Raw genomic sequence first — 7,644 nt, 5'->3', positions numbered from 1 at the left:
CGTTTTCATCAACAGTTTAAAAAAATAAAAAAATAGCATCACAAGTAATCGTGTTGTGGACAAAATTTCTGTGAGGAACCATAATCTACACTTTTTTTTTTATGTTGTAACCAGGGTTACCAAGATGCAGACAACGTCCATTATGCTGCTTTAAGTATCACCCTGCCCAACAGATCGAGACGACAGAGGAACAAAACTAACGAAGAATGTGTGTACTCCAGTGTCAAGCAGTAGAACTGGATATTATTTCTCTGTTCTGAGTAAGATGGCAGATTTTTCTTATAATCTCCTTGATTATGTACATACATAGCTATAGATTCTTAGATAAATATCTGTATCTTTCATTGGTCTAGGATGTAAGTAGTGAGGAGAAGTAAAGGAGTTATTACTGAAAAGAGAAGTTAAAAATTACATATGTTGTTCTATGTGACTGTGAGAACCTTCTCCATCGCTCCTGTTGATTTGCAGTGGACATTTTAGAGAATAATTCATCAAACAAAGAAGTTTGGTGTCAGTTCATTTAGAAAGCCGGATTGGTTGATGCTGTAAAACAATCTCATCTTTGGCTGTAAGGGCTCGGAATAATTTGTATGTATTTTATCCTTAATTTTTTGAGCTAATTACGTGTATTGTGCATTTCCATGAACATCTTGCGTCAAATAAGAATAAATCAATCAAATCGATTGAAGAAAAACTAACAATGTTTGTTGGCTTCTGTTCAGTCATTGATTTGAGACATTTTATGGTGTAGTAATGTGATACAAGTTAGTTCCACCCATGCAACTTTGGTGTATCTAAAACTTTACATTAGAGTAACGTTTGTAAAGTAAAATTTATGATGTAAATAAGTTTTGCATAGCCTGGGAGCTCTTTCTTTCAATCCTAGTAACGTCCCTGGGGGCAATCCATGTAATATTTCCCCATGAACCACAAGTATGAATCCCTTAGTGACAACACAGGAACATGCAGCTGAGTAGTAGGATGTATCCTCTAGGGACCATGAATATTTGTAGAAAATTAAAATTCAATCCATCTAATAGTTAGACTGAACCAAAGTGGTGGATCGCCAAAATGAAAGACAAACTGACTGCCAACTTTAGATCTAGCATGGCTAAAATCATTTCTCCCTTTTCACTGCTGCATTATCACTGAGACCTTGGCATAATTTCTTATCCTTCCACATACCTCTGCCCCATGTATACTAGATTAATATGGCAGACGTTTTTGTTCAACATGCCTTAGATCTTCTCACTGGGAGCATATAGATTTCAGTGTCGAAAGCATTGTGTGCCACCAATTGCCATCAATTTTGCAAATAATAGCAAAACCCCTGTGGTTAACTGAGCTACAGCCAAAGTCTAAATTTATGTTGACTAATAGTGTAGTTGGTCAGATTCTTTCCCATTTTTGATAAAATTTCTGCCAGATATGTGCGTCATCATTTGTCAACATGGCACAGGAAAGTTTTAGTTTAACTTTCCACATTTGTATTCAATGTCCAAGTTTGCTTCATTATGCCTTGTACAGTTTATACTACTATATTTGTTACAGTTTGGCCTTTCTACATCCCAGTCACTCTGAAACATGTTGGCCTTTACCCCATGTTCTTGTTTTTTGTATATTTTTTAGTGCAATTGGCTTTGTGGTTTTCTGCAGGATGTAACAGTATTTGCACTCTCACATACTATAGATGCTCTTAAAGACAAAGACCACTCAAACATCCCTCCCACAACAGTCCAGTCCTTTGCTCTAATGACAATAATGACAATGATGTTGCTTACTTGAAATTCTTCTTCAAACACAACAGGAAAAGTATGTATGTATGTATGTATGTACAGTGGCTTGCATAAGTTTACACAACCATGCTAAATTTGAATTTAAAGAGGAATAAAAAAAAACTTCTTTTGAAAATTGATGTTAATGCCTTAATTAAAAAGAATTAGGAAAAATCCATCCTTTAAGGACACCAATTTTCTTTGTGAATGAATAATGTATTGTAAATAGGTTTTATTTCAGTTAGAGATGATTTTATGGAAAGTTCCCCATGCCAATCATGAGATATGGTGAAGGGTGTGTGATGATGGGAGGTTATTTTAATTCCAAAGGCCAAAGGAACTTTATCAGGATGCATAATATCCAGGATCCATGAAATAACTGGCCTTTAAAAGTAAAATCTGCCTGCCTCTATGGGAATTTAACAAAGGGGTGTGTACTTATGCCCCGTGTATTTTAAGGCAGAAAATGTAATTGTTCCCAAATAAAATGTTGTCCTTTAAAGTGGAATTTTAACTTTTTTTTTAATTAAGGCTTTAAGATTAATTTCCAAAATAGCTTTTTTCTTCCTCTTTTTAGTAAACTTTTGCATGGGTTCATAATCTTATGAGCACCACTGTAGTTACAAAGTACCTAACAGGCCTAATAAATTAATGTGTGTGTGTGTACTGCGTGCGTGCGTTTGTGTGTGTATAAAAGTGTGTGCGTGTTTATGTGTGTGATTGTGTACATGTGTGGGTGTAAAAACCATAAATGATCATATTGTGGTGTGGCTCATGTAAACGTCAGAAGACAAGCTAAGATTGTTCATTAACTGGCTTTCTTAGTGTGTATGATGAACAACAGAAACGGCTGCGTGTGTACAGGTTAGTGCTGATGTTTGTATCTACAGCATGTACTCACTGCTCATGGCATTGTAGTGAGGTTTTTATCTGTTTTTCGGAGTCTCAAGGAAGAAAGAAGAACGCAGAGTGAATGTGTGTGTGTGAAGCAGTAGAGCTGTATACGAGGGGCATATTTGTCTCACTTTAATAATGTAATGTAGCCGTTTTGTAACTGTAATTTTAACTCAGTATGGCTAATGTAAAGCCTCATCTTGCAGTAATCGCATTAAACAAGCTTTTCCAAAGACTTGTGCTTCCTTTGGCCAATATGTTGCAATATACTTCTGCGTTTCTGGCACCATTATTTTAGAAAGAATAAAGAGTCTAAATTAACTCATTTAGTGTGCATATGACAACTGCTGGCTAAAGTTAAGTGATGCTCTGTACTAAGCTACTGTGACACTTTGAATTTGAGAATGTGTGAACAAACCACAAACAAAAGGATAAGATTGAGCTTAAAAGTCTGTGTTCTTTACTAAAAATGATGTGTTCTTTACTAAGAAATTTGTTGTATGTAAACTAGTATCGCTGTCAGTGTAGTTTGACCTAAGTGTAGGTTAGCCTGTGGCTGTGCAATACGCTGCTGACAGACAGGCAGCAGATCTGCCCTGGATTAGAAAATATTAGAAGTCAGGAAGGTTAATAAATATTAGCCAGTAGAAACACTGAGGTGGAATCAACACACCTTTAAGGGAATTAGGCAGTGTATTAGTCATAACTTTAGAGGAGGTTAATGTCCAGTTTTAGTTTGCTTCATCACTGAGCCTTTTATCAGAGGACTAGAGCCATCTTTGTTCAGCAAATGTAACAAAAAAACTCTGACAAATGATTGCCATGCTGTGTTCTTAGTGGATTATTTAATAAATAAGTATGCCTGCATGTTATTCACTCTCGTTTCATTGACAAAGGTTAAGCATAAGCAAACTGCAGTCTATGGTAAACTGCGGTTTCCAAAACAGACAATAACCACGACTTTAAAGTGAGTAAAGGTGTGAGGTGTGGGTAAATGTCGTTTAACAAGTGATGTCTGTGGTAAATTTATTTTTTTAAGATCTAAACTTGGCCGTATATTTCACAGAGAACATGTGATCTTGTTTCCTTCATAATGAATCGGTTAGCCAATCAAACACATTCTGGTTGCTAAAGAGCGGAGAAACCATTGGTGTTCTGTCATTCAACACAGCAGCTTCAACACGATGACATCTCCAGTGTTTGCTCTCTTACTCACATGTTTGTTCTTGGGCAAAAAGTGTAAGTAGACTGTAACGTTTCTAATAATTTAATGTACTGATAACACTGGAGTGACATTACATTAACTCTACAGTTCCTTTTTCCCATTTCACTTCAGCTCATATGTCTGTTCAGGCATTGTCATCTGTTCGTCAAGAGAGACGTTTTGTATCAGCTAATGTTGGAGACAATGTAACTTTACGATGTTTCTATGAAGACGATGCTTCAAGGATTTACTGGTACAAGCAAACTCCGGGACAGAAACCAAGAATCTTTCAACTCTATGTGTTTGGTTTAAGAACCACTTTTCATAATGAATTTAAGAACAATTCACGCTTTGCATTGGTAGATGAAGAAAAAAAACACTTGACAATTTTGATTTAAACATCTCAGACTCGGCTACTTACTACTGTGCAAGTATGATGCAATTGTCTTACACTTTGCGACGGGCACCATTATCAAGTGTAGAGGTTCAGGTTTAAGTCCCAGCTACGTCCCCCAGTCAGCGTCTGAGAGTATCCAGCAGGATGCTTGTGACTCTCAACGTACAGTACACACCGGGACCTGTGATGGAGAACACAGTATTACTGGTTCAAGAAGCAGAAGAATTCAGCCAGGACTCATTTACACCCATGGAGACAGGACTGATCAGTGTGAGAGGAAACCCAACACACAAACACACCTGTGTCCAAAGGCCGATGAAGGTCTGGATCTTTCTCATGTGGGACTACTACTGTGCGTTGCCTCAGTGGACACATCTGTTTGGAGACGGGACCAAGCTGGAGTTAGAAGGTAAGGGACTTTCTAGCGACATCAATTGATACTGGAAGTATAAGAGTAGACCTAGCTTCCAAAACTTCAAACACAGAGTGATATAAAAGCTGCTAATGTCTCCTGATGTCTATCTTCTACAGATGAGGTTGCTGGGTGGATTTTGAGTGGAACTTTGACATTCACCACCATCCTGAGTGTTGTACTGGCTTTCTTATTGTGTATAATGAACAACAGAAACAGCTGCCTATCTGCAGGTTAGTAGTACTGTTTGTATCTACACCATGTACTCACTGCTCATGGTATGGTAGTGAGGTTTTCTTTCTGTTTTTCAGAGTCTCAAGCAAGGTTTTCAGATTCCTCTGAAACAAAGATGAACGCATCAAAGATGCAGAGAGATGACACCTGGAGTGAATGTGTGTACTTTAGTGTGAAGCATTAGAGCTCGAGATGTTTTGCTTCCGTCTCTGCGTAAGACATGACACGTGTGTCACTTTAATAGTGTAATGTAGCTCTTTTGTAAATATGATTTATAAATTGTGACTCCTTATTGCTAAAGCCTGATCTTGCAGTAATCTCATTTAACAAGCTTTTCTTAAGACATAACATGTATCTCACTATATCTCTAAAATCATTGTGTGTGCAAATGAATACTGTTGAGTTATAAAAAGTTATAAACTGTGTGATGCAGTCAGGATGGGATTAATATGCATATGTCTTTGAAGAAGGCAGGATGGCCATTTGTTCCTCACCTCCCTTCCCCCCCCCCCTGTTTCTCTGACTGTAAAGTATGATCTGGTCAAGTTCTGGCATCAACATATGGAAAGGAGCTTCTGCTATGCAACAAAAGTCTCCAGTCTGTCTCCTGTCCCTGGGGTCTGGTCTAGCTAAAACAATACAATGTTGATTGGAATATGGTGATGTCAGAGTTCACATTTACACGACACATAACCATTTGCCCTGCAACACAAGCGACCCCCAAAGGTGAGACCATCATGGTCAGCAATGATGCACTCAACATGCTGTCATGACAACAACGGACCAATGAGAAAGGATTTGAATGCACCATGGGAAAAAGAACAGCCCCCCGGTGCAACGCATAAAAGTGTGAACTAAGAAGTTTCTGGATGTTCCATTGACTCCGTCAGGAGAGCGTGGATCAGTCCGCTGTCAGCTGCAGTGTTATTGTGTTTGTAGTGTCTGATTGTCTTTGTTCATCATCATCTTCATCACTGCTGTGTTGCTATAAACCTTCACAATTCTCAATTCGACCCCCAGCTCCTTTTCCTCAGAAATCCGAAACAATGCGATGTAAGTTATGAATTTCTAACAAATTGGTGACTCCCGAGATGGATGTTCTGAGGGAAAAGGACGGACAAATTCAAAAGACTGGATCAGGTGAGTGAATTTTCACATGGGCCCGAAAAAAAGTGAGAGAGAGAGAAACCCGTTTTCAAAAACACTGCTAGGAAATGTAGACGTGACTATTCAGCAGCCATCACCGCGTAAGTCTGTAAAGTATGCGCAACTAAGCAGTGTTAAGGATGAGTTTAAGCAAGTGTGTGTGTAATTTGTGCGTGATTGTTTGTATGTGATATGTAATGTTTTGAAAAAGATCCGGAATTTACGTGCACATTAGAGTCCAATAGACGGCCGGATAGAATCCCGTTAAATTTTAGATAAAAAGACGGCAAGGGACGGCGACAGAGTGGTAGTCTTGTGAGGGGCAATTTGAGAACAAGTCTTTTTATAAAGCCAGTTTAAGACGTGAGATTGTGGGAGTGGGATTAACCGGTATTACTGTGACGATGGGTGCGTTGTCCCGTATAACGCGTCTTAGTTCTTGATTTGCTGCCAAGTGTTAGAAAACCTGGGGGAGGTGAGAAGTTTTTCAAGGAACTCTTGCACTGAGAGTGGATTGTTCCTTGGGAATTCTTCTGAGGGCACAGGAGCAGAACTCTGTTTTTGTGTTCTGTGCTGAGTTTAGTAGAACCTGCGTGGAGGGCATAAACTTGCAGGGAGCTTGAAGCTGTTTTGTTCTTGTGTACCTTAGTTTAGAGAAACCTGAGGGAAGGTGAGAAGTTTTTCCAGAGATTAGTGTCCGAGAGTGAAGAGTTAAAATTATTTGAAACACAGGAGGAAAACGCAATTTTCTTTCGGTGTGAAAGATGGTCTCTCGCTGGGAATTGTTTTCTTGGGAATTCTTCTGAGGGCACAGAAGCGGAGGCGCTGTTTTGTTGTTTCTGTAGCTGAGTTAGTAAGACCCTGCGTGGAGGGCATAAAACTTATAGAGCAATTGACGCGTTTTTTCTGTTTGTGTACCTTAGTCTATAAGTCCTGCGGAGAAGGCATAAAACCTGGTGGGAAGGTTCGGTTCTGAGCCAGTAAGACGGCGAACGAGTTCACAAGAGTTGGACCTAGTCGATGAAAAATAGGACAATTAAACTAGGAGTGGAATACTGTAATAAATAATTTGTGTAAGGGTTGGCTTGTTGCTGGGAGTTTGTGGAAGCTCCACTGTATTGATGTGGCTGTAAATAACTCCTTGTGATTCGTTGAACTGGAGCGTGAATGCTCTAACAGTGTGTTTTTTAAACAGGAAAAATCGTTCATTGATGCCTATCTTGTAGTGACGGGGGAAGAATTATTTGTTGAATGAGCTGAAACTGAACTGTGAGAGTTCAATTTCTGATGATGTTGTAGTATGAATGTGTCCATCTTGAAATGTTCCACAGAATGGCTGGCTTGATGTGTTGTGAGGAACTGCTGAAAAAGTGTGAATGTTGATGAGGAACATCTAAAGTGGTTGAGAGTTCTTCAGACATGCATATGAGCAGCAGTTAGAACTGTATACAAATTGTCAAACATTTCACATTTGAAATAATAAGTTTCAGTCGATCTACATCTATTTCATGTTTGGTGTTTTTCCTAAATTAGTCTGGTTTAACTTAAACCAGCTGTCTTTTTTTAGGGTCCTGATAAGGTA

General features: G+C 38.8%; 1 pseudogene; it reads left to right on the top strand.

Annotated features, from left to right (window-relative positions):
- The window catches only part of LOC116669403 (uncharacterized), an 8,660-nt pseudogene extending 3,403 nt beyond the window's left edge, over positions 1–5,257 (top strand).
- Positions 5,258–7,644: the final 2,387 nt, after the last annotated feature.

The sequence above is a fragment of the Etheostoma spectabile genome, chromosome 19 (genome assembly GCF_008692095.1).
Source record: "Etheostoma spectabile isolate EspeVRDwgs_2016 chromosome 19, UIUC_Espe_1.0, whole genome shotgun sequence".
In the NCBI taxonomy this organism is placed as follows: Eukaryota; Metazoa; Chordata; class Actinopteri; order Perciformes; family Percidae; genus Etheostoma; species Etheostoma spectabile.
This window is presented reverse-complemented; position numbering and strand designations above follow the sequence as displayed.